A 27,503-nucleotide genomic window follows, 5' to 3' on the forward strand; every position below is an offset into this window, starting at 1 on the left:
GGATGGGTCTGCCTGGCCAGGGTCCTTGTCCTTATGTAGACACCATTTGGAGAATCTCTCCCATTTTGATAAATATGGCTTCCTGGTTTCCTGGCCTCCCTCAGGACAGTCAACATGTCCTCTGAGTAGTGGTGTCTGATGTCTGAAAGGGATTAGAAATTTATCACCCAGAGCATTAGGCTTAGCATCTGTTGGTGAGGGTGAATTAAAGTTCCTTTTTGTTGTGCGAGTAGGTCCACCTTGTGGGGTAACTTGTGGTGATTGCCCTTGGATAATAAGAGAAGTAGGGGGAACCAGTGTGTCCTTGATCAGTAGGGAGTCACCAGCAAGATTTTTGGTTTGTCCTTCCTGACTTTCAGTAGGACATTCTGGATCAGTGGGAAGGGTGGGAAAGCATATAGAAACAGTCCCTTCCTTGGAAAGCTGAAGACATCCACCCTCCAAGCAAGTGGAAAGTGATCCTTGGTGCAGAATTTGTTCAACTGTCTGTTCTGAGGGGAGGCAAACAGATCCACTTGAGGTGTGCCCCATCAGTGGACAATGTTTAGAAAGGTCTCCCTCATACCTCTCAACCTAGAAACATAAAAAATCTGGACAAGGCCCATGAAAAATAGGTACAAATCTGTACGCTAATTAACATAAAATTTGCATACATAATTATGTAACCCACCCTCCCCCACCCACTCCAATGGAATTGTGGGATGCCAACGTTGAAATGCAAACTGAAGAACAGACAACCAAAATATGGCACCAGAGTCCCCCTCCAGCCATTCCAATGCTCCATTACCTGGCTATTTTGCCCCATTTACCATAAACACTAATGTCTGCATACTGCTTTACTTCTACAATGATTTGGATTTTATTTTTACATTTTACAGCACAATGCACAAACACTAAAAGACATCTGCTAAACAAAGCAAACAATACTGTCTCACAATGAAAATAGACTTAGCATTAAAACGTCTCTGCCCTTGAAACTCACATTCATTGAAACCCACACCACATCCAAAGAAAATGCATCTGGCCAGTGGTAGATAAAGATTACCTTTGGGCTGTTTTCAAAATCATAGGCCCCTTAAAAACATACATGTGTTTTTTGATACACCTTCCTGACTTTATTAAATTATATTCTTTGTATAATACAGCACAGTTGTTAGACTTAGAGCGCATTTTAAATTTGTTTGAACATTTTTCCACTAGGCAATGAAACAAAATGCATGAACCAATAATGACAAAACTTCCCAATTCAGAGCATTTCCATCATAAAAGTCTACTTACAAACACGCACTTGTGTGTGTGTGTGTGTGTGTGTATATATATATATATATATATATATATATATATATATATATATATATAGTGCAAGCCATAAGCATCTTGTATAGCTTCTCACACTTAATTTTCAATTTCAGTTTTTTTGGGGACGACAACAAAAGGCCAAAAACCAGGGACACATTTTAAACATTGGTTGTATAATTTTGGAAAGTTGATAGAATAAAAGGTTATATTACCACCATGCATTTCACTGCCAACTCTTGAGCCCAGGACCCTGTGCAATACAATCTGAGCAACATACCACTAAGCCAAATCAGCAGTTTCCTGAAAGATAGGAAGACTAAAACATAAATGGCTATCATTTAGTGAATTCAGTTCTCACTTCTCACCACAGCTCTCACCTCTTAGCACAAAAAACCTGGACAAAGCCAATAACGGGGGAATCTTCTTCTTTCAGCTTTTTCTCGGTTAGGGGTCGCCACAGCAGATCACCTGTCTGCTTGTGATTGGCAATGAAGTTTTATGGTGTCGAGTTGCCAGCCCGGCACCCAACCTTCCACAGAAGGCGCACAAACACACACCTAGGGCCAATTTAGTGTGTCCAATCCACCTACAACATGTCTTTGGGATGTAGGAGGAAACAGGAGCACCCAGAGGAAACCCACGCGACCACAGGAAGGACATGCAGACTCCTCACAGAAGGCACCCTAGCAGAGGATCGAACCAGAAAACCTCTTGCTGTGAGGCGGCAACGCTAACTGCTGCACCACTGTGGCCGCCCAAAGTGTTTATATCTACAATGTCTAAAAGAATGGCAAAAGTGATACCAAAATTGACAGACATGGATCAGTGTGGTTTTATGGAAATAATGGGAGATTACAGCCCCAAAATAGGGACATCTCAAATACTGATCTTATAAACTTAAAAAAATTGGTAGAATACCCTTTATTTTCTGAAGAATATGAAGTCTGAAATTCAAATGTCTGTCATTAGTGAATTCAATCCTTCACTGATTTGCTACAAAAGTCCTGAAAAAACACAGATTTTATGAGGAACAGAACAAAAATATGAGGCATAAATTCACAAGTGGTGGTGGCTAGGGACTTCAGGCTCTTTTCACCTGTACCCAAGGTACAGGTTTTGAGCCTGAGTACCTGTCGCTACCAGGTGCATTTCACCTGGGGCATTTTCACTGCACAGACAGTAAACAGTATCCTAACCTTCAGCTGTACTATATCCCCACACAAACATACAGGCATACACACACACTGACCTTATCTATCAACAATGCTGCTAGTAAAATAAAATGCTCACTGCTGCTTTCAGCTGTGTGGCAAAACCCAGTCTACATCTGGAACTCTTGTCTTATCCACAAATCGCATCAGAGGCTTACAGACATTATGTATGACTGCAAAAAGAAATATCATACTACAAAAATTGTTAGATGTTTCTACTCAAAATTATTAATGAGACTGAATTAAGACTATCTAAATTTGTCTGGTCAACAAAATCTATTAGAATCAAATATTCAACACCATTAGCTAAATATAGTATTTTGTGTTCTCAGTGCATCCTATATTAAGTTTCTTTGTAATAGCTTTGTGAGTATTCTACTCCTTAAATCATCCCAGATTATATTCACTTAGCCCCTTCAATATGCCAGATTCATACATATAGCCCCTACTTCTAACAGTCTATGATATTTTCCCCTTAAATCATCTCAGATTCATGCACATAACCATACAGTTTAGATACTCTTAGCCATACAGTGAACAGTATCCACCGTCAAGGACATTCACTTATTTTCATCTGACAAACCCAGCTTGCAAATATTACTGGAGAATCCCTTTCACAGAATAGCATTGACAATGAACAGCACACACTCCCACCAGCACTCAAACAGCAGCTTTCTAAAATATTATCTGCTAAAACACATCTGTAAATAAGAGTCACCATAACAAAAATGCCTTAATCTCATCAACACTGCCCACCCACACACAGCAATATAAAAAAAATCTCAGCAGCTCTGCTCTATCCACATGCAACAACAATTTAAGAGAAAATACCTCACCAGTCCTGCCCTACCCACAAACAGCAACAACATAAGAAAAACACACCTGACCAACCCAGCTCAGCAGTATTTATGGAAGAACTATGAAGCACACTTCTGCAGCACTTGTCAAGTGAGCCAGATAACGCAATGATATTACAAACAGAACAGAACATTAATTAAAGATAAAATACTGCTTGATGTCAGAACTAATTTTGAGTGCTGTAGCATTTTTACAAATATATACTCATTTTCATTTTTACATTAGTAGCCTCGTATTTGTGGAATTTATCATAATCAGCAATGGTAAAGAAAGAAAAAAAAAGACCACCTTACTAGAACCAAGTATGGTTTCACTATCAGATGATCTTTATTCCATGGCTGTCACCATTTGGGAAACCACTGTCTTCTTCAAGATGCAGTATATGATCTACAAATGTATTACCCAAGTTAGGGAATGCAAAGAGTACAGGCAGTCTTGTCCCTGCTAGAAAACAATTCATTACAGTGATTTTGGAAGTCGGTTCTCCAGGAAATATTCACATTTATCAATGCAAGACCTGGTAGCATCGGTTTTAGTAAACATAACTACAATAATGGATCATTACACAATGTGATTCTCATGCAGAAACATCAGTGAGCTCTGTGGCTATTACAAATAAATATCCAATTAAAACTGACCAAAACACAAGAGGTATAGTGCACACATTACTATAGCAGTAAATATTTTATTCAACTAATTTGCCTAAAATTGCATTTTGTTTTAAATGGAAAAATGCATTGGATGTGCTCTCTCAAGTCTAAGCATTGATTTTGGCACTGATCGGAAAAGGGGCCAGGGCTACCCTTGTCTGGCGAAGGTCTTAACAGAAAATAACAGAAAGAAAAACATATAACATGACGATAGGAGATAGCTGGTAAATGTTTCTAGCATGTATTGCTGCATTTCTCAACTTCCTACCACTACACATATAGAGGCACACACCTACCTGAAATGTTCAAAAGAATAAAATACCTTCAAAACAGCATGCTAAGATACCTCAATTCAAAGCAGTCCAGACTCCAGCACGCTCGCTCAAGTAGCTCTGCAGTACTTCCAGCCAGCATTCAATTCCCGCTCACACTCGCAGAAGTAAACAGTCCTTCTTCTGGGCAGTTTACTTGCTCATCATTGAATTTCCGCTTGCACTCGCAAAAAAAATTCAAAGTCCTTCCCATATGGCAGAAACTGGAAATGTGTGCATGTGAGCCCTTGACCTCAATTCCGACATTCTAACGGAGATGATGTCATCGCGTACGCGATGATGTCAGCTGAAAAAGCAGAAAAAAAAATTTAAAAAGCTGGGAAAATCTGAAATGAAGGTATGCCACTCAGGAATCATGCCACTCCATTATTTGGACCCCAAAACCTGGTAAAAACAGAGTAATTTGGTATGGTTGGGAGGTATGTTCAACATCCACTTGTGCTGTAGAGAGGTTATTCTGCTGAGAATATCCACTTGTTTGTTGTCCTGAGAGGGGATGTACGAGGCCTGCAGGGTCAACTTGTGCCTGGAGGCAAGGTCCCAAATATGTAGAGTTATCCTGCAAAGGAGGTAAGCTTTGGTCCCTCCTGGTTTGTTGAGATACCACATTACTGTGGTGTTGTCTGTGAATATTTGAAGGGGGCCCAGTTGGAGAATAGGAGGGAAATCCTCCAGGGCCAGAAGAACTGCAGTCATTTCCCTCACATTAATATGCTTCTTTTGAAGGGTAGGACTCCATGCCTCCTGTACCCTGAAACCCTTGCAGGTGGCTCCCCACCCTAAGTCTGATGCATCTGTATGCATAAATTGGGTTAGGGAGGGCATTTGAAGTGGTAGTCCCGGGTTGAGAAGGATTTGTTGAATCCACCACCTTAGTTCTGCTTTGAGGCAGGGCAGAATGGGAATTAGTTGCCCTAGGGAGTGTTGGTGTTATGACCACATGTTTTTCAGGTATCACTGAAACTTTCGCATGTGCATTTTTGCTAAGGGAACCACAAGAATGGCAGCTGCCATCAGCCCCAAGAGTTGCAAGAATTGTCTTGCAGTTATCTGGGGAGTTAGTAAAAGGTTTTGGAAGTGATTGGAGAGGGACAGGACTTTGTCCTGGGGAAGGAAAGCTCACATCAGGTCTGTCCTGATTATGCAACCCAGAAAGATTTTGTCGTGCTGTGGGAGTAAGGAGGATTTGTTTAAGTTGAGGGTGAAACCCAGGTTTTGAAGAAAGAAGGTGGTGATCTTGAGATGAGTTTTGAGGAGGTCTTCTGTTTCTGCTAGAAGGAGAATGCCATCTAGGTATGGATAGATTTGGACACCTTTTGTCCTGCAGTAGGCAATCGGGGCTAGGCATTCTGTAAAGACCCCGGGTGTAGTAGAAAAACCAAAGGGCAAGGCTGCAAATTGAAAATGACAGCAGGTTCCAGTAAAACGTAATAATCTTCTGTTGGAGGGTTTTATGGGAATGTGGAGATAAGCCTCCTTTAGATCTAGTGTGGCAATGTAGGCCTGGGCTGTTATTAAAGAGAGAAGAGTTTGAAGGAATAGCATTCTGAAAGATGGTACCTTTAGGAATTTGTTTAGGAAGGATAGATCTAGTATTGGTCTCCAAGGCCCATCTTTTTTGGGGACCAGAAAGAGTCTTGAGTAAAATCCTCTTCCTTCCTGCCCTGGAGGGACAGGTTCTACTGTTTCTAATTTTTGGAGGTCTAGTAGAATGGGAGGTAAGAGGTGAATTTGATTTTTAGGTGGAAAGGGCATGGGGCTTGGGATGGGTTTTTCCTTCCAAGAAAGGAAGTATCCATTTTGAATGATAGTCAGTACTCATTGGTCTGATGTGATTAGTTTCCAAAAGGGGAGACAGTGGTGTAGGCAGCCTGACAAAGGTAGATGGGCAAGGCAGTCACCCATTGTTGGGTTCACTTCTATCCTGAAAAGGCTGTCTAGGAGTAGGTTGAGAGGAGGCTGGTCTGGAGAAAGTTTGCCTCCTGATTTCCCTCCTGTGCCTGGTAGAGGAGGGGGTGCCAGAGGAAGGAGTTCTCCTGACAAAAGAAGCTTTTGCAGGATAATTCCTGTAGTACTTTGGGAAAGGAGACACAAGCAAATGTCTGATGCCCTGCAATTCCTTACACTTCTCCTGCAGATTTTTAAAAAGTTCTGCAGATTGTTTGCCAAACAAAAAGTTATGGTCTATTGGGGCATCCACAATTTTGGATTTGAAATCCTCTGGGAGTGGTTGTAGGTGCAGTATTTGCAGAGAACTGAATCAGAAGCTGCAGACCTTGCAGAGACCTCTGCAGCATCATAACTGCACCTGACGGAATGCCTGGCTACCTGAGAAGCCAGTGACAGTTTAGATGTTATGTCAGATTTGGTAGGGCATTCAGGGGTAGCAACCAAGAGAGTGAAGGCTTGAGAAACTAGGTCCAGGGCATATTTTATTATGTGGGTTTTTAACTGACAGCTAGGAAGGCCAGGGTGGAGGTGGTGTACACTTTTTTCTCAATCCTGTCCATGCTTTTGCTATCCTTATCAGTGGGCACAAGGGATGCTGAAGGAATCAGTCTGGATTGATTGTCAAGTGAGACAGCGATAACTGCAAGGTCAGTCAGGGGAGGCTTAACTAAGAATTTCTGGTCATCAGGCACTTTATAGAACCTGTCCGGTCTCTTAGGAGCAGTTGGCTGTGAGTCTGGATTCTTGGATGCTGATGTAAAAGCATCCAGATAGGCAGGTAGGACAGGTGGGATGGCTGATGGGGATGGTAATTCCACTTGAAGGAGTTCAAAATACCTCCTCTGGATGTCAGTGATCTGGGTAGTGTCCCATTTGAAGTATTATTTCATTTTTGTTATTGTTTCCCCAAAAGTAATATCCTCTGGTGGGAGTCCCCTTCAATGGATTCATCATCTGGGGAGTAGTATTCCAGAGGAGAGGCAATTTGTAAAGCAAAAGAAATGGACTCATCAGAAGATGAGTAGTAAGGTTCTAAATCCTCCTCTCCTTCTTGGGTAGTAGCCAAGGGGAGAGAGGTGGCAAAAGCAGGCCTAGGGCTAAGCACTGGAATAGTGGAGGGAGAAGGGGTTGTGGGTAAATGATCGCCAGTCTGGGACTCCTTTTGGGATAGGAGTCAGGTGTTAATTTATTTGCTTTTGCTTAGAAGGCATAGGTCTGAGAGAAGGCCTGGGCTTCAGGTAATGGCATCTTGGTCGGTCGTCCAACTGTTTCTGCTTCTCCCTCGACATCGGTGGGGACCAACGTCTGTGATGTCTCAGAGGACGCACAGAACATAACTTCTGAAGCGGCTTCCTCAGTGGGAGCTGAAGTTGACAGTTCAATCGGACGTCCCTCAACCCCTAGATCGGAAGTTGCAACGTCCAATGGCAGAGAGGCAACAGAGGTAGGCCTGGAAACGTTGGCCTTTTTCCGTGGTGGTTCAGTCGAACGGCCAATTTGGGATCCATCCTGAGCGCAAGCTTTTTGAGATGTTGGTTCTCTAAATATAAGTTGAGGGTGACCAGACGGTTACAAATGGTCTTCTGAACAAAAGACTGGCAAATGGAACAAGCAGTATAGTTGTGTTCCTTCTCAAGACAAAAGACGCAATGGTCATGCGTATCTTTATGTGGTATCTGACACCGCAATGGCATTTGCCCTTCTTAGCTGACATCGACTAATGATAACTACAGCTAACCAAGCTCAAGCAAAGAAACGGAAATTTTCCCCAATGGGTTGCTTAGCTTTTTTAGACGTCTTCGAGTGTAGGAGTGAGGCGATTGATAGGACGTTGTCTGCGACTGAAAAGTTCTGGGGTCTGTGTATGCAGACGTCATATTTAAGGTCCCTGGTTTGTGGCCCTATGTGTGACGTCCCAGACACCTGCAACAACCAGGCTTAAGCTTTTGTATAGGAGCAGACGTTCGGTTCACCTGAGGCAGGGAATCCCACACTAAGAATACTGCAACATAGGAATAGAAGGACATTATGGAAATACTAAACATCTATTTACAGTAAACACCAGAGCTTCAACACAGGAAATCTAAAAACAACACAGCTGGAAAGATTCACACAGTTACAGAAAAACATTACTTAATATCACTATATTTTCCTAAATGACTTACAGAATTAGTATCCCTGATCACTTACTAGAGCAAGGCAAGATAAAGTAGGTGAGGGATCCTTCTGTGTCAGGTTCCAAGAACAGATTGCCCAGTCTGACTGAGAGACTTCTCAATATAATACCTAAATATTACTTCTGGGATAGCTTACAGAATTATATCACATCTGGTCAAATGTAAAAACTGCAAGGAATTTTGCATGTGTGTGTCACCATACACATAGATAAAGCTTTGCCCAGATCTGCTGAAGCTTCTGGAAGTCATAAAACCATTTTAATACTTCTACTCCTCTTACAGAGCTACTAAGCCAGGCTTCTCACATACACTTAGTCTTTGGCTGCAATCAGAACTGTAAGATACAATATTTACGGCTGGCCTAATTTAATTTCAGCTATTTTCCAAAGTTAGCTGGGACTGAGCTTAACTTCTTCTCTTCCAGTATTCTCTGTTAAAACATACATCTTTAAACAGTGACATTAATACATGTATATTTCTTTTCTGCCCAGAAGGGCACACTGTTGATGCATTTTTAACACAAACAATTTTTTTCAAATACATTTTCAACCCAAGCATCTATACAAATCAGTTTGATATACAAATGACATATAATTCTTTACAAAACTCCAGCTAGATGTGCTGGCATATGTTACACAACCACTGCCCTACTTCTCCTGGCATGGTTGGCAGTACCTCCTATCATCACATGGGGTCTGAACAGAGGGCCTTCCCAGCAGATGTTGAGGCAAGATGGTAGATATCTGCTTATGCTTAGAAGTCTTGTCTCTGGGGTAAAAGACAAGAGACCACCTTAGACAAACAGGATGTAGGCAGGTGTCTGGCACCTCAGTGCAAGGACCAATTACCTCCTCATGAAAAAGTACCAAGTAGATGCTGTCTTGTACTTCAGTTATAGTAATACCAACTTTGGAAGTGCACTCCCATGAAAAGGTGTTTGGACCAACAGACAACTGAAGGGTACTGGCACAGGAAGATGTGCCATCAGAGTGTGTGGTAGTCTCCAATAGGCCCATATAGGAAAACTTTGGTGGAAACAGACACCAAAGTCAGAAGCTGTGAAAGCGCCTCACCAAAACCAGTGTCTTCAATCCTAGGGAGACTTCAGACTCCGATGGAATGTCATTAGTTGTCTGGTACTCTTTCTGTTTTGGGCACCTACCTAAAAGCTTCTTCTTTCTGGAAGGTACATAAGGAGGAGAATCTCACCAAAAAGTACAGTTTTGTACCTACCATAAATGTAGATGTTTGAGTGTTCACACTGCTGCAGTCATCACACTTGGGTTATCCTGCCATCAGGCGGTCCCACAGTCGGCCAGAGTTCCAAAGTCTTGGTCTGGCATCGGGTGCTGTCGCTTTTTCCCTGACGTCAGTGTGCCAGGGGTATATAAGAGGCATCCAACGCCATTTTCTTCAGTTTTTCTTGCCCCAGATGTCAGGTGCCCCCAAGTAGGTAGGCAATACATATTGCTAATAAAACATGTAAAAGGAATAAAAAGAATACCATCAGTTACAAGCAATTACACCACAAAGGTTGAACAGGATAGAAAAGGTATGGAAAAGTTCGGCTAGGTCAGAGGGGATGGAGGGAGGGTAACCTGGACTGCAGCAGTGTGAACACTGGAACATCTACATTTATGGTAGGTACAAACTGTACTATGTTCATCGTGTTACACTGCTGCAGTCATCACACTTGGGTTGAATCCCAAAGCTAAGGATGGGTGGTGGAACTAAACAGGGTTTGGAGAGGCTAGTAGGCCCTGCAGAACTGCAGTGGCAAAGCCAGCTCTGGTTTTAGAGTATAGAGGTAAGTGATAGTGCTTGGTGAAGGTGTGCACTGAACTCAAAGATGCAGCCTCCAAAATATCCTTGGTTGGTACCCCTCTGAGGAAGGCTGTTGATGTTGCTGTAGCCCTGGTGGAATGGGGCCTAATGTTACCAAGTACAGGTTTCTCATGGTGTGTGTAGCAGAAACGATACAATGTCCTATCCATTTTGAAATGGTCTGTTTTGAGATAGCCTTTCCTTGTGATCCTGCAGCATAGGATACAAAGAGCTGGTCAGATTTTCTGAAAGCCTTAGTTTTATCCACGTAGTAATGTAATTGCCTGTGAATGTCCAAAGAGTGTAGGAGCCTTCCCCCTTTGTTCTGGGGGTTTGGATAAAAGATGGGCAAATGAATGGTTTGGTTTAGGGCCACACTGGATACCACCTTTGGCATAAAGGAGGGGTTAGTTCGTAAAGCGACTCTGTCTTGATGAAAAATGATGAAAGGCTCCACTGCCATTAGGGCCTGTAGCTCTGAGACTCTTCGTGCTGAAGTTATTGCTAGCAGCAGGGCAGTTTTCCATGATAGAAACTGTAGATCAGCTGTAAAAGCTGGTTCAAAGGGCGGTAGTGTAAGTTTTTCCAAAACAAAATTGAGATCCCAAGTTGGTGCTCTCCGGGGCGGTCTTATGTTCTTAGCTCCTCTGAGGAGCTGTCTTAGTAATGGATGTGAAAATATAGGAGGATCCGTGTTGTATTGAGCTGAAATAGCTAAGGCGTGGATCTTAATAGATGAAAAGGAAAGTCCTTTGTGCAACATCTCAGTTAAATATTGAAGAATCTGAGGAATATTTGGGACAAGGGGATTTTGACCTTTAGCCTGGTTCCAGGCGCAGAATCTTTTCCAGTTGTCTGAATAGGCTTTCCTGGTGCTGGGCCTCCTGGCCTCCAGAATGACATCCATCACAGCTTTAGAGAGAAGTGTTGACTGGTTGTTTAGGTAATTTGCCATGCAGCCAGATTTAAAGTCTTGAGCTGGCTGTGTAGAATCTGATGTTTTGCTGAGTGAGCAGGTGAGGAAATGGAGGTAAAATCCATGGTGGGCCTTGAGCCATGTTCCTTAGTATTGGATACCACTGTTGGCATGGCCAGTCTGGAGCAATGAGTATCATTTGTGGTCTCTCTAATCTGGCTTTCAGCAGCACCTTTGCCAGAAGAGGCAGTGGAGGAAAGGCATACACTGTCAATGTTTTCCAACTGAATGAGAGGGCATCCACTTTCCAAGCTAGTGTGTGGTATGTCCTTGTGCAGAATTTCCGTAGTTGGTAGTTTTGGGGGGAAGCAAACAGATCTATGTCTGGGCTCCCCCATTTTTGAATTATTATTGAGAATACTTGTGGATCTAGTTTCCACTCTTGAGGATCTATGATGTTTCTGCTTAGATCATCTGCCAATGTGTTTTTCTTTCCTGGCAGGAATTGTGTTTGTAGTTGAACTTGGTAGGTCAGTGCTGTGTTCCACAAGGTCATTGCTTGCCTGCATAGGGGGTAGGAATGTGTGCCCCCTTGCTTGTTTATGTACCACATCACTGTGGTGTTGTCCATCTTTATTAGTAGTTGTCCTAGATGTAGGAGGTCCTTGAAAGCTGTTAGGGCATTTTGTACAGCTAGCATCTCTTTTTGATTGATATGTAGATGCCCTTGATCTGCAGACCATTTTCCCTGAATACACTGTCCTGCCATGTGTGCTTCGCAGGCATAATCCGATGAATCTGTTGTTATAGTTTGCCTGGCTGTGGGTAAGGTAAAAGGCTGACCCTTGTTGAGGTGACATGCCTGAGCCCACCATAGAAACTACTGCTGAAGGCAGGTAATGAGTGGAATTATTGTTTCCAAGCTGTGGCTGTGTTGAGTCCATACGCTTTTCAGGTACCATTGTAATTTCCTCATATGCAGTTTTGCAAATGGTATTAGTAGTATGCAAGATGCCATGAATCCCAAGGCCTGCAGAACTTTTCTTGCAGGGAGTTGGGTCTTTGTTGCCATCATTTTGAAGTATTGAGTCAGTTGTCCTTGCTTGTCTGGCGTGAGATAAGCCATCTGGGCCGTTGTATTTAAGCTGGCACCCAGGAATATTATGTCTTGTGAGGGCACTAGTTTTGACTTATTTTCGTTTACTGTGTACCCTAGGCAACTTAATAGGTTTTTGACAAACGCCAGATGCTTTAAAAGAATGTCCTTGCTTTCTGCTTGAATAAGGCAGTCGTCCAGGTATGAATATATTTGAATTCCTATTTGTCTGCAGTATGCAATTACTGGTGCCAGGCATTTTGTGAAGACCCTTGGCGCAGTAGATAAGCCAAAGGGCAGTGCAGAGAATTGGTAATGGGTTGAACCTGCTATAAATCGGAGGTATCTTCTGCAATTTTGTCTGATAGGAACATGCAGGTATGCCTCCTTGAGGTCCGTTACTAGCCAAGCCTTCTTGCCCACCAGGAGAAGAAGTTGCTGTAGTGCTAGCATCTTGAATTTGGGTACTTCCAGATATGTGTTTAGAATTGAGAGGTCCAGAATGGGTCTCCAGGCTTTGTCCTTTCGGGGAACTAGAAAGAGTCTTGAGTAAATGTAGGAACCTGTTGAATGGCTCTCATGTCCATGAGAGCTGAAATTTGCTTTTGAGCCTCTGCCCATTGATTTGTTGGCAGGTTTGGCATTCCTTTTATCCTTGGTAAAGTGTGAAAGTGGAATCTGTATCTTTGAGATACAATATTTAGGACCCATTTGTCTTTTGTGATGATGTGCCAGTTGTCTGCAAAAAGTGCTAGTTTTCCTCCCAAGGGAGCTGCCAAGAGGGATTTGCTTGGCAGTCTGAGGGGTAAGTCATTGTGTTTGTTTTCTGATAGTTTGAGACCCGTCTTCTCCTCCTTTTTAGGTTGTGGCACCACATTGTCGAGGCTGGTAAGAGCCTTGTGACTGACCTCTGCCCCTTGGGCGTCTGTATTTGTCCCTCTGTGGTCTGGCAGAAGCTGGAAAGGACCAGTTTTTGGTTGGCCAATTTCTGCTGAAACGAGGGAGTTGAACCTGTAAAAAATCCTTGACCGTCTGCATATATTTTGCCTTATCCTCCATTTTCTTTAAAACCTCTTCTGCTTTTACACCAAATAAAACATCCTGCTGTAAAGGTGCATCCAATAACTCTGCTTTAACATGATCAGGTAAAGTTTGTTCTTTAAACAAGCATGCCTACGTATGACAGATCCTGTCACTGCTGCTCTACAAGAAGCTTCCAATTAATCAAATCCACATTGCAAAGTATGTTTTCCCACTTGTTCAGTTGCATGCAACAAATCTTGCATTTCCTTGTAATCAGGCTGTTCTGTATGTATGATCATTTTTTGTTTTAATTGAGACATCAAATATTGTTGATATTTCAGCATGTGAAACTGGCAATTTAAGGCCATCATAGCTAGAGTAGCTGAGACATATACTTTCTTTTCCCATCTGTCTAGGGCTCTAGAATCCTTTTCAGAGGTTACAGGATTTTTAGCAATAGAGGCCTTAACCCCTTTGGGACCCTGGGAAATGGTTTCTGGGTCAGCAACAGGGCTTTTATATAGGAATTTGCGTGAGTCAGGGACTCTGTAGTAACTGTCTGGTTTGGCTGGTGCAGGAGGTAGTGAATCTGGGTTAAGGCTAGATTCTGAATAAACATCATCCACAATGTCTAACACAGGTGGAATAGCAAGTGGTCTGTGCTGGGGTAATAAAAGGAACTCTCGGAGCCTTTTCTTAGAATCAGAGTAATCCTGGCCTTCCCAGTGGAAATGTTCCCTCATGGTATGTAAAGTTTCCCCAAAAGAGTAGTCTTCTGGGGGAGATGCTGAAGGGATAGACTCTTCAGCATCAGAGTCATCATAAGGGGGAAAAGAATATTCTTGTTCCTCAGAAGAATCTGAGGAAACTGAAACCTGGTCAGAGGAAGCGTAGTCCTCCTCCTGTCTTGGCCTTTTATCAGGAGGGGGATGGGAACCCCTGATTAGGGTAATTAAATCTTCAGCCATCTTAAGCATCTGTTTCTTAGGCATGGGGCCTTGTACTGGAGACTGCTGTACAGTCTTCTTTGTTTTTAAAGGGGTTTTCAGCTTTGCATAGGATTTAATAGTGAGTGTAGTCGGTCTGAAGACACCTTCTGCAACTGATGGCATTTCAACTGCACTGGAGTCTCCTTCAGCCATGGAGTCGGAAGGGCCTAAAGGTAAAGGTTGTGGAGACCTAGCAATCTCCGCTTGGGAATCGGATGCCACCTGGGGTTCTAAATCAGCAGTCGTATGCGCCTCACTGAAAACCGGAGAACCGGCGACTGGCCTAGCAGAGGCCTCAGAGTCTGGTTTGGGTCTCGGCTGCCTGTCCTTATCTTTGCGTTTTTTATGCATTCCGGTCATCGGTTGCTCCGAAGGCATCGTATAATTAAATTTCCTACCAAAATAATGTCGGGCGAAATCAAACAGCCGTTTAATAGTTCGTTTGTTAAACCTAGCACAAAACCGACAACCTGTGACGTTGTGGTCTGGGCCTAGACAAGGAATACAATAAGAATGAAAGTCCTTATGAGGTATTTGCTTCCCACAAGAAATGCAATTGTTAACTTTTTCTGACATCTGACTGAGGCAAGAAAAGGTTCCCCAATGGGGTACTTAGCTTTACTGAAGACTTCGGCCTGAAATTCGATTTGAAAATCTCAGGAGTCGGCCTACCGGCACTTGCGAACTGCTTCTGCTTCGGGCACCGCGCGGCAAGAAAGACTGAAGAAAATGGCGTCGGATGCCTCATATATCCCTGGCGCACTGACGTCAGGGAAGAGGCGACAGCAACCGACGCTGGACCAAGACTTTGGAACTCTGGCCGACTACGGGACCACCTGACGGTAGGATAACCCAAGTGTGATGGCTGCAGCAGTGTAACACGATGAACATCCACAGTTTTTTTTTTTTTTTTGGGGGGGGGGGATGCTGTGCAGCTTTTTCTGACCAAGGTATTCTCAGAGTGATTTTGCTCTCTGCTGGTCTTTAAATTGAACATTGCACAGTGAGGACAGTTGGCTAAGTCATGCTCAGGCCCAAAATAAGAAAGCATATTTAACATAAAAATCTCTTGTGAGCAATCTGCTTAGCACAATTAATACAAATAATAACCTTTCCAAAAACTGACTCTGACATCCAGCAAAGCCTGAAGGGTCATACTGAAAGTTGTGGTCAGCAGGGTGGTACAGGAGGGAGAGAAATTGCTAATGACAATATCATTGAAATTTACACCCCTGGTGAGGGTGCATACATACATACAAATATTTCAAGCACGAGCACTAATGCCCTTCTAGACTGCCAATATACCAAAACAGTTGTTCCCATAATAAGTGTGAAGGCGGTGCTTAAAATATCTAAACTAGTGCTTGCTGTAATGTAATCTATTAGTCTATTCTATGCATCAGCTGCAGTCTCACAGAACCAATTAGTACACATATTATTCCTACAGAATCTTTTACATAAGTTGTTTGAGGATTCTCTGCTACTTTTTGATAACCCAAACATTCCCAGAGGTAGTTGTCTCTAGATTTCCTATATACCTGAATAAGGTCTCCTCTTAAATATCTATATGGGACACTGTACAAGTTCAGATAATTTAAGTTACGATGAAAGACAAATTTCATGTCCATACATGCTCTTGATGTATTTCTGCTGTACTCCTTCCAGTTTACTTATGCTCGTCTTGTAAGGTTTCCATCTTGCTACTCCATACTCAAATTTGGGTCTAATGAAACTAACAAACAATGACTTAATCATTTCTGACTTCCTAAACATTATACATTTTTTTATACAACCTATAGTTCTATAACTATCATTAAGCAACTGGTTGATATGATTAAAAAAAAACAAAGCTGGATTTACCCATATACCCAGGTCCTTAAATGAATCTACAGTTTCAATCACTGTGTGCTGTATTAATTATTCACCTTTCAATTTACATCTCCCAAATTTCATTTGCTTTGTTTTTGATGCATTTATCAGCATATTATTCTCCTGTATCCAAATAATCAATTTAGTCAAGTTTTTTTGCAGATATGCCCTATCTTTAACACATGTAATCGGTTTACACAATTTCAAATCATCTGCATACATACTGTAGAATATCTCAGATGAAAAAGATAGTTCCACAGTTGTAGACATTGCATCTTTCAGGCCTAGGACAGAGTCCTGTGCTATACCCTGACTATAACCTGTCCGACTGCTATATGATACTTGCCATATCCTATGTGTAAGCCACGACGCTATCCATCTTATCTAGAGTGCATCAATACCTAGTTGTTCTAATTTAGCGATCAGTGTTTTGTGTATGATCCTATCAAATGCTGAAGCTAAATATATTTAAATTTTATCACAGCACAAATTTTCACTCATAACTGTTATACTGTTACAGAACATCATGTTACATGTGGTAATAGATCTATTTTCAACATATACATGCTGATATATATTTTGATGTCCCAACTTTTCCAGTTTTGACAATTACTTAACCAATATTACCTTTTCCATTACTTTTCCACTGCATGAAAGCAGACTTAAGGGTCTGTATGACACTTGGTTTCTCCTACTCCCCTTTCCCTTAAAGACAGATTTAATAAGCACATGTCTGGAATCTTAAGGAATTTCCCTATATTTATATGACCTAATAAATCATAGACATAATGCTACTATAAGTTCTTGCCTTCGCAGGTCATTATTATTAATTCTGCCTCCTCCCGGTGCTCTGCTTGGATCCAGTTTGCATAATTCTTTTTCAATAAAATCTAAAGTGATTTCAGTATCTGAGGTTACCTAGATGCCACTAGGACAACTTATCACACCCTTTATGAAGTCAAACTGTTTTGCCTAAGGTTTTGTAAATATAATCCATTACATCTGAGAATAAATTTAAGGGTCTACACACAGTTGATCAATTTGTGTCTTTACTCTTTCCACATCTTGTAACTGCAAACTACCTTCAAAACTTTCTTGACCTGGTCTCACATTATGTTTTGTATGTCCAGCTTGTTTATTTCATTTTCAAAGTTGAAGTTCAACCTCTTTTATATTTCTTACATTTTTTTGTCTCTCACCTTTATCAAAGTATCTTGTTGTTCTTATGGAAATATATCTGCCTAACAATGTGTACCTAGAGCCTGATGTTACACTTTTTTTTTTTTTTTTTTTGCATTCAAACAAGTTCTCTTTCAAAATTTTCCACATTTCTTTCTGCAGTTTTTCCACTGATTACATCACTCCAATTAGATTTACGTAGTGACTGCTTTGCTTCCATATAATCTGTTATTAAGCTCCTGTGAATTGCTTTAGATTTCAGTTTGGCTTAATTATCTATCAAAAAATTAACCTTTATAACTCCATGATCACTGCACATCAATTGTGGTAACACTTGACATGAAGTAACAGTAATTTATTTAAGAACACAATGTCTAGTATGTTTTGTTCCCTGGCAGTTTTTTTTTCCTACAGTCTGAAGCAACTGCTGCTCCTGAACATACATTGTGAATAATTTCTTTACTAATGTTGTTAAACCTACCAGAAACATACTGGAATAATACTGAATCAAGTTCTCAGGCACTATTATTCTTCCCTTTTGTTTTATGCAAGAAATGTATCATAGCTCTCAACCTTCTACCTCTAAAATGAGGAACACTACCTCTTTTAATGTGGAACAAATGGGCAAAATGTGGAGCACTTGCGAACAGCTTACTGACACCTTCAACTAGAAAGCTCACAGAATGGTTAAAATGTGCTACTTTTTACTTATAAAAGGTTATTTTAATGAATTAGTATAATTCAGTTCTAACTGCAGTGGTGGTGCTGCGGTAGCGTTGTCGCCTCACAGTAAGATGTTATCCTGTTCGATTTTCAGCTAGAGCGTCTTCTGGGTGGAGACATGCATGAATTGGGCGTACCTTCGTTGAAGGTTGTGCGTCAGGGCCGGCAACTCAGCACGTAAAAATCTACTGCCAATCATTAGCGGACCGGAGTTCCGCTGTGGCGACTCCTAACCGGGAAAGCCGAAAAACACAAGTATAATATTCAGTTCTATTTACCATGGATATGTGTTACAAAAGTTTCTAACACTGAATACGTGACAGACCCTTTCAATGTGGAACTTCAAGGAACATAAATTTTTAAGACCCCAAATGAGGAACACTTGAGCGGGATGAAATGTATGGATTCCTCTAGATCATAAACCCTTAGACTTTGGTTGTCTATACACTCCAACAATTGTCATAAGATCCAGGACTGTCTTTACTGTCACAGTTACACAATCTATAGTATTGGCGTCATCAGTGAACAGGTAATAATCACAGGTGTTATAACTATTATTAATCCCCATCATAACATTCCCACCAATTTTTTGTTAGAATGTCTGCTACAGTAAAAAAAAAACATTTATAACTTGACAGAACCGGTTTCCAGTCATTGTTCTTCAACCATGTTTCACAAACAATAAAATCAATTCTGTGGGAATGTAGCAAATTTTCCAATAAAAAAATTATTAATAAGGCTCCTACCATTATCAACCATCAGAGATGCATCAAATATTGCTATAAAACGTTGCCATCTGTGAAATGTCAAATTTTCAACCTGGCAAAAATTCTGCCTTGTAGTTTATCAAATACTGCAAAAATACCTGCTGCAAAAACAACTTATTTCATCAGTCCAGTCATTAATATATGTAACAGTTCTCCAAGCCATGCCAACTGTATAAATACAATAATCATCATCAGTTAGTCTAGATTTACTACTAATAATGGTAAGCAAATCATCCAACTTTTGAAATGAGGAACATGGATTCACCAGTGTTATCAGGTGTTACCTTTAAAGATGCATAGCATTCACTACACTATGCAAGATACTTGTGCTTTAGCAAATCATTGATGGCGTACTTATTTAAGAAAACCATATTAACCTGCAAATGAATAAGAATTTGTAAAAGAAAATAATCAAATCAGTTACCTCAAAATTCAAAGAAAACTTAAATCAACTTCTAAGAGAAAAGTCACACAAATATACAACTAAATATTAAATGAAGTACAGTAAAGTTGTTGCTCTGACAGCATAAGTTGTGAAAGTCACAAAAGCTGGAATTTTTTTTACATCACGTGCAAAGTGCACAGTAGCTTCTGTTCACTATCCCTTGCAGTCATACATCTTTTAACAGTAAAGATCAATAAATCACAAACCAAGACAAGCACTGGATTGTCCTATCTGGATGAATTTATAGCTGACTAGGCCCCTTGGGATGGCTAGAGTTTGCTTGTCTGAAACCTTAATTTTCTCTGTTGATGGAAAGGGTAAACTTAAAAGCAACAAAATATGAATCAAAGTAATTCTTCACCACAAGCTATTGCTTCCTTCTTACAAACCGTGAAAAACAGTGGTAAGAAAAAAAATATAAATTTAAATAAAAAGTTTTCTTACAAAGCTACTGCACATCACAAACCAATAAAGGATGGAGAGAAAAATAGCTAAAGACTCAAAAGACAATCATAAGGCCTTCTTTAGCTATAAGAAGAAACCTGGGAGGAAACTCCCAGATATGCTAGAGCTAAAGTTCAAATGATGAAGATTATACTGATCCTCAGACATGCCAACATACTGGCTGACAGGTTCAGTGCAAACTCTTCTCCCCCTCCCCCGAGAGAGATATAATACCAAAACGCTCAAACCCCCCCCAACTCAAGTGAGAACAAGGAGAACTGCTCTCTCCAAAGCAAAACACAGCATCCATGGGACTGTCCCCTGTAGTGCCTCGTGTGTGCTCTCCATGAATTCAATGGACACAGCCAACCCACAGCTAGGGACAGCCTTTTAATCAGTCTTACCTCTCTGGATACATCTAGTGGGGCAAACTGCCTGCAAAGGCGGTGCTTCACAACCACCCTGTGCCTCCCCCGACCTATGAAATTAATGCCCTTTAGCTGAAAGTCTATCATGGCAAAAATCATGGATAAAGAGATAATGATAGGAATAAAATAAAGACATAGAGATTGGCAGATTCTTTGATCCAACCCAGTTTCAAAGGCAGATCATCATTTTTAACTTTGGTTGACTTTTTTGACTTTTTCAAAAGCCATTGATGAGGGAAAGGCATCTGGCTAGCAGCCTCCTACATACTACCACCGATCTGGGCTATAATTTCCATTCGGTCCCTGTCAAAACTCAACTCATTAATCATCACAAATATCACATCAAAAATGGCATCACAACATGGAGACTGAACTGGCAGCAGTCAGACAGCGCACCTGTCACAGCTACAAAAAGCCTGTCACAAGTGGTGTCCCACAGGGCTCAGTTTGGGCCCACTCTTGTCTGGCATCTACTTTCATTTGGCATTGGCAAACACGCAAGGGAAGACTGTTATGGCAAGTTAGCAAATGACTCTGTTTGAACACAACTGACAAAAAGGCATCTGACACAAGAACTCACAACTGACACAGATCCTTCCCAGAGGGAGCCAGTGCACAGTTAAATGCCAAAATGAAAATGCATACTAAAAATGCCAAAAAAAAAAGGTGGAAAAACAACAAACAATAAGGTTACCAGCTAGCAGCAGTGAAGTTATCAGGAGCCAGAAGAAGAAGAAGAGGAGGACCCGGATGTAGGTTGAATGTAGCTGTAGCTCAAGACCCATGTAGCTAAAGTAGTTAGGAGAAGACCTTCTACATCATTGCCCATCATATCATGAAGTTCATCCACTCAAGGGAGGGTGATAGTCTCCCTTCCCTCATCACTCATCAGACCAATGATTGATACAATTGCCCCATGGGAATGTATCTGACCCTGACCTTGCAAAAGGATAGCTGGTCACAAAAAAAAAAACCATCAAAAAAAGGATAAAAGTCTCAAAACTGTCCAGTCGCTACAGCTCTTCTCAGACCCAGCTCTATTCAGTCGCTACCGCTTGCTTGCACTAACACCCTATTGCCATACAGCTTTGATGTCAAACCCAGATTGATCAATATGCATCAGAATCAAAAAAACACGGCCATCAGGAGAGCTAGGGCGTGCGGAGATTAAAAGGATGACATGGAGGGATAGATTCATCACGAGGTGGAACAAAACTGTGCCCTAGATCCCTATGCTGTGGGCCGCAGATGTGATCACATGTGGAGAGAGAGAGAAACCCGCTAGATTTGTTCAAGAGAAATCTTTTATACCCCAGGGAGATCGCGAGATATACCCCAGGGATTACCTCAGTGTCACTATTCTACAGAGGAAACTAAAGGGGTGGCGTAAATTGCTAAAGGGAAAGGCTGTGCGTATAACCAAAACAGGCAGATAGCCTATCTTGTAAAATGCCTATAAGCTCAGGAATGGTGTGCAACAGAGTTGGTATTTACAGAAACAAGGAAACTCTGGACATACTTACTGGTGGTCATATAGGTTTAGCCATTTTACTGAGAAGCAATTAAGTCACCCACAGCAGTATCTGGCTTAATAGGTAGGGTTCTGAGCTGACAGACATCAGTATGCTCTAAGAGGGACCTAGAAAAAGACTTTTAGATGGCAGTGATATGGTAGGCCTTTTTGGGATATATTTTACAAATGTATATATAAATATGGGTCTACTTCTGTTGTTCGAAAACACACTTGTTCGAACAACAGAAAGCAGAGACCCACTTCAGCAAAAGTGCACTTAAGAGAAAGTGCACTTTCGTGTAAATCAGTTAACCGAATCACGGTACAGTGGGGATAAGAAAATATACCCTTTTCCCAACTGTAGTGCAATCTTGGAGTTAGCATACATAAGTAGCGGGGTGTGGGGGGCACAGTGGGGCTTGCACCCTGCAAAAATGTGTTTCACTTTGCCAGACACCCCCTTGTTACTTACATATATACTAGATACTATATCAGAGAAAGCACTAGAGTGGGGAAAAGAGTATATTTCCTTATCCCCACTGTACTATGCTTCGGTTAACTGATTTAAGTGAAAGTGCACTTTCGCTTAAGTGGGTCTCTGCTTTCTGTTGTTTGAACAAGTGTGTTTTCGAACAGAAGTAGACCATATATATATATATATATATATATATATATATATATATATATATATATATATATAACAATCAGGTGTGTGTGTGTGTGTGTGTGTGTGTCAGACAGAAAGAGAGGAGTGAAGAGTGAAAGTGATCCCTGGCAGCAGCAATGAGGTTTGTGTACCTCTTGACCATACCACTCAACCTTTTGCAAAATAAATCTGGACAGAGTCACGAATGATAGGGACAGATTTAAAATATTCCTTTTACAAACACAGAAAGTCAATAAGGCTGCCATTAGGTTTACATACCTCTTGATCATACCACTCAGCCTCTCGCACAATAAATCTTGACACATACCCCTCAACCTCTTAGAGCAAGAAATCTGGACAACCAAAAATAATGGGGGGACAAAGGTCCCAAAAATAGGGGACACATTTAAGTACTGCTCTTACAAACTTAGAAAGTAGATAGAAATACAGGTTTTGCATTCGCGTGTATTTTCTAAGGGTATGAAGTCTGAAACTCAACAGTCTGTCATTTTCTGACTTCAAACCTCAGTGATTTGCCACAAAACAATTTTATGAAAAGCAGACCAAAAACATGAGTGAAAACTCTGGACATTCTGCAAAAATCTGTACAGTTGACAGATATGCTGAACAGAGCCAAATAAAAGGGACACATTTTAAATACTGCTTTTACAAACTTAGAAAGTCAATAAGGTTGCCATTAGGTTTATGTACCTCTCTATCATAGTAGATCAATGTTATGCTGTTAAGCAGAATGTGCACTTTTTTTTGTAATTGTTGCCAATTGTCTTTTTATTGTACTTTGGGGCTTTTCTCCCTGGGTCTCGGCTGAAAACTGACATCTAGTCCAGTTGGGTCTCCCCGGCAAACAAATGTCAAATAAATAAATATTATGCATTTTATTATGCACTTGTGATGGCCAGTCAATGGAAAAACTGTCTTACATGAAAAGTACAGTTGTATACACTTACCATAAATGTAGATGTTCCAGTGTACTCACTATTGCAGTTATCACACTTGGGTTATCCCTGGCCAGGGGTAGCCCTCAGTTGGCCTGAACACCAGAGGCTTAGTATTTCTACGTCGGTTGCTGTCGCTCCAGGACTGACGTCAGGTTGTCAGTGGTATAAAATAAGGCAGCCAATGCCATTACATCAGTTTTTCTTATCCCAAATGTCAGGAGCCCCCAAATAGGGAACTAGGTTATGGTGAAAGAACACCACCAGTAGAAAGTAAATACCAAAAAATCCCTGTAAGGAGTGAGTAAGAGAGAGAGAGAGAGAGAGAGAGAGAGAGAGAGAGAGAGATAGGTACAAGGGGTATGGAGGATTGGAAACCAGGACTGCAACAGTGGATACTCTCGAGCATCTACATTTATGGCAAGTGTACACAACTGTACTATGTTCTTCGTGTTTCATTGTTGCAGTCATCAAACTTGGGTTGATTCCCAAAGCTGAAGAAAAGGGTGGAGGCAGACAAGAAGACTGGGGGCTGGCTAGGATGCCCTGCAAGATTGCGGTTGCAAAGCCTGCCCTGAATTTGTAAAAGATAGGCAGGTGGTAATGCTTGGTGAATATATGAACAGAACTCCAGGTTGCAGCCTACAGGATGTCCCTGGTAGGGACCCCTCTGAGAAAAGCTGCAAAGGTGGAGGTTGCCATGGTGGAATGTGTCCTGACCCCCTTAGGGGGTGCTTTCCTGTGGTATTTGTAGCAGAAATTGATACAGTGTGCTATCCATTTGGAGACTGTTTGTCTGGATATGGCCTTGCCTTGTGCCCCTGCTGCAAAGCTGACTAGCAATTGGTCAGTCTTCCTAAACACTTTAGTCCTATCAAGGTAGAATCTGAGCTGTCTGTGCACATCTAGAGAATGCAGAATCCTTTCCCCCTTGTTTTGTGGGTTAGAGAAAAAGGTGGGCAAATGAACTGATTGGTTGAGAGCCACACTGGACATCACTTTAGGCATGAAAGTTTGGGTTAGTCCTGAGAGAGACCCTGTCAGCATGAAAAATGATGAAGGGCTCTACAGCCAGGAGTGTTTGTAGCTGTGAAACTCTTCTAGCTGAAGTGATAGCCAGAAGCAAGGCTGTTTTCCAAGAGAGGAATTTTAACTCTGCTAAAGCTGCAGGCTCAAGGGGGGGGGGGGTAGTGTGAGCTTTTCCTACACAAAGTTAAGGTCCCAAGTTGGGGTAGGAGCTCTTTTGAGTGGCCTTAAATTGTTAGCCCCTCTTAGGAACTGTTTGATGAGAGGGTGAGAAAACAGAAGTGGCTCTGTGTTGTAATGAGCTGATATGGCAGAGGCATAAATTTTAATAGAAGAGAAGGATAAGCCCCTGTGTAGTAGGACTGCTAGGTAATCCAGGATGAGAGGTAGGGAGGGCTGTGCTGTTTCAGCTTCTTTAGCCTGTATCCAGGTGCAGTACTTTTCCATTTCTCAGCATAGGATTTTCTACTGCTGGGGCATCTGGCCTCATGTGTAACCTCCAGGACTTGCTTGCTTAGGCTGGCTGAGAGGTCAGGGAATAAGCCAGGCTGCCAGGCTCATGGTCTGCAGTTGTGGATTCATGAATTCTCCATTCTGCTGGGTCAGGAGAGTTGGGATCGGAGGTAGGTGCCATGGTGGCAGGGGAGACAGACTGCGCAGCAGTGGGTACCAGTGCTGGCGAGGCCAGTCTGAGGCAATCAAGACTGCCCTTGGTTTTTCCTCCCTTATTTTGAGTAGTACCCTTGAAAGTAGAGGTAGAAGGGGAAATGCATAGATCGAGAGGTTTACCCATTGGAAGGATGGGGCATCCACTTTCCAGGCCTTGCTGTGAGGTTCCCTGGTGTAGAATTTGCTGAGCTGGTGATTGTTGTGGGAGGCAGAGAGGTCCACCTTCGGGGTGCCCCATTTCTGGGTTACAAGGTTGAAGGTGCTGTGGTCTAGCTGCCACTCGTGTGGGTCTAGGAGGTTTATGCTTAAGTTGTCTGCCAGAGAGTTTTCGGAGCCTGGCAGGAATTGTGCTTGCAGGTGAATATGCATGGCTGAAGCAGTGTGCCAGAGGGTCATGGCTAGCCTGCAGAGGGGATAAGAGCGAGTTCCTCCTTGATTGTTGATGTACCACATCACTGTGATGTTGTCCGTTTTGTTCAGTAGAGGTCCCGGGGTGAGTAGGGGTCTGAACTGCTAAGCGCCTCTTTTTGGTTGATGTGGAGATGTATTTGATTTGTACTCCAATGGCCCTCAATGCACCTGCCATCCAGGTGTGCACCCCAGGCATAATCTGATGTGTCTGTGGTTAGGGTCTGGGCGGTGTGGGGTTGTGAGAAGGGAAGCCCCTTGTTGTGGTTGCATGCTGCTGCCCACCAAAGAAAATATTTCCTTAGACAGGATATCATAGGTATGATAGTTTCCATGTCCTGAGTGGGTCGACACCAAAGGCTTTTTATGTACCATTGAATTTTCCTCATATGCAGTCTGGCATATGGAATGAGTAGAATGCAGGATGCCATGAACCCTAGAGCTTGCAGGATTTTCCTTGCGGATAACTGGGTTCTGGTGGCTAGTTGATTGAAGTAGTCTGTCTTTTGAGTGGGTACTAGTTTGTGTTTCTTTTCGTTTATAGTATACCCAAGGGAGGTCAGTAGGTCCTTTTCAAAGGTCAGGTGCTGTAACAGCTTTTCCTGACTGTCTGCCTGAATCAGGCAGTCGTCTAAGTAGGGGTAAATTTGAATATTCCTTTGTCGGCAAAAAGTAATGGCTGGAGCCAGGCATTTTGTGAAAACTCTGGGAGCAGTGGATAACCCAAAGGGAAGCACAGAGAACTGAAAGTGCATACATCCTGCCCTGAAACATAGGAATCCCCAATTGGGATGTGTACATAGGACTCTTTTAGGTCAAGGGTGGCTAACCAAGCATCCTTGGATGGCATAGGAAGAAGCTGCTGGAGGGTGAGCATTCTGAATTTTGGTATCGCCAGGAAAGTGTTCAGAATTGATAGATCAAGGATTGGGCGCCAGGTGCCCTCTTTTCTGGGTACCAGGAAAAGCCTGGAATAGAAACCTTGGCCTATCTGCTCTGCAGGAACAGGCTGTATTGCCCTCAAGGAGAGCACGGAATGGACTTGATTTTGGGCATCTGCCCACTGGTTTGGAGGAAGATCTGAGAACCCTTTTGGGGTTGGCAGAGTATGGAAATAAAATTTGCATCCCTTGGTCACTATATTGAGGACCCATTGGTCAGTGGTGATAGAGGCCCAGTTTTTTGCATGGAAGTAGTTCTCCTCCTAGGGGCACAAGCAGGTGAGCAGAGGTAAGGGGTGGAGATGTAAAGTCATTGTGTGTTCTTTACATAAGGGGGTGGGGCTTAGCACTCCCTGTTTTTGAAGTGGAGGAACTCCATTGCTTAGATCTCTGCATTCCCTAGAACTGTTGTCTGGGGGGGTGGGGGTCTGCTACCCCTAGGTCTTGTCTGAGCTGGCCTAGAGGAGGCTGGAAAAGACCAGCACTTGGAGGGCCAATGCCTACTGAACCTCTGAGGCTGGACCTGTCTGCATAGATTTAGCTTTTTCTTCCATCTTTTTTAAGACCTCTTCTGCCTTGCTGCCAAACAAACTGTCTTTGTGCAATGGTGCGTTCAATAGCTTTCATCGGACATGGTCTGACAAGGTCTGTTCCTTAAGCCAAGCATGCCTTCTAAGTACAGAACCTGTGACTGCTGCCCACAGGATGCTTCTAGGGCAGGGGTGTCCAAACTTTTCACTTGCAGGGGCCGCATTGAGTCAACAGAAATTGTCTTGGGGCCTCATGTAAAATATATCATATAATTAACTGTATTGCTGTCGCGGGCGACCAAAGTCGACGCCCTGGCTGTATTGCAGGTGAATATGAACAATGAATAAATGTAATAAATACATACTATTTGCCCTAAAATTCAATATCTCATTCTAATTCTTAAAATAACAGTTTACTCTAACATCTTAGTTTAACATCAAAGTGTATTTGTAAAAAAAAAAAAAATTAACAGGTGCGAACCCTTCAGTTTGTACGAGATCATACCTGTGATTTTGCTGGTTTCTTAAAGATGTCCATGTCTTCCATCATGTCCTTAATGTCCATATGTTGTCCAAAGCGCTCATGTACTCTTTTGTTTCTAGCTTTGGAATCTGTCCCTGAAATTATTCAAGA

General features: G+C 42.1%; 1 protein-coding gene across 1 annotated transcript in view; it reads right to left on the minus strand.

Annotated features, from left to right (window-relative positions):
• WASHC4 (WASH complex subunit 4) overlaps positions 1-27,503 on the minus strand; it is a 1,952,913-nt gene that overhangs the window by 1,569,627 nt on the left and 355,783 nt on the right. The window lies entirely within an intron of this gene.

This window comes from Protopterus annectens, chromosome 11.part0, assembly GCF_019279795.1.
Source record: "Protopterus annectens isolate FY-2018-M chromosome 11.part0, PAN1.0, whole genome shotgun sequence".
Classification (NCBI taxonomy): Eukaryota; Metazoa; Chordata; order Ceratodontiformes; family Protopteridae; genus Protopterus; species Protopterus annectens.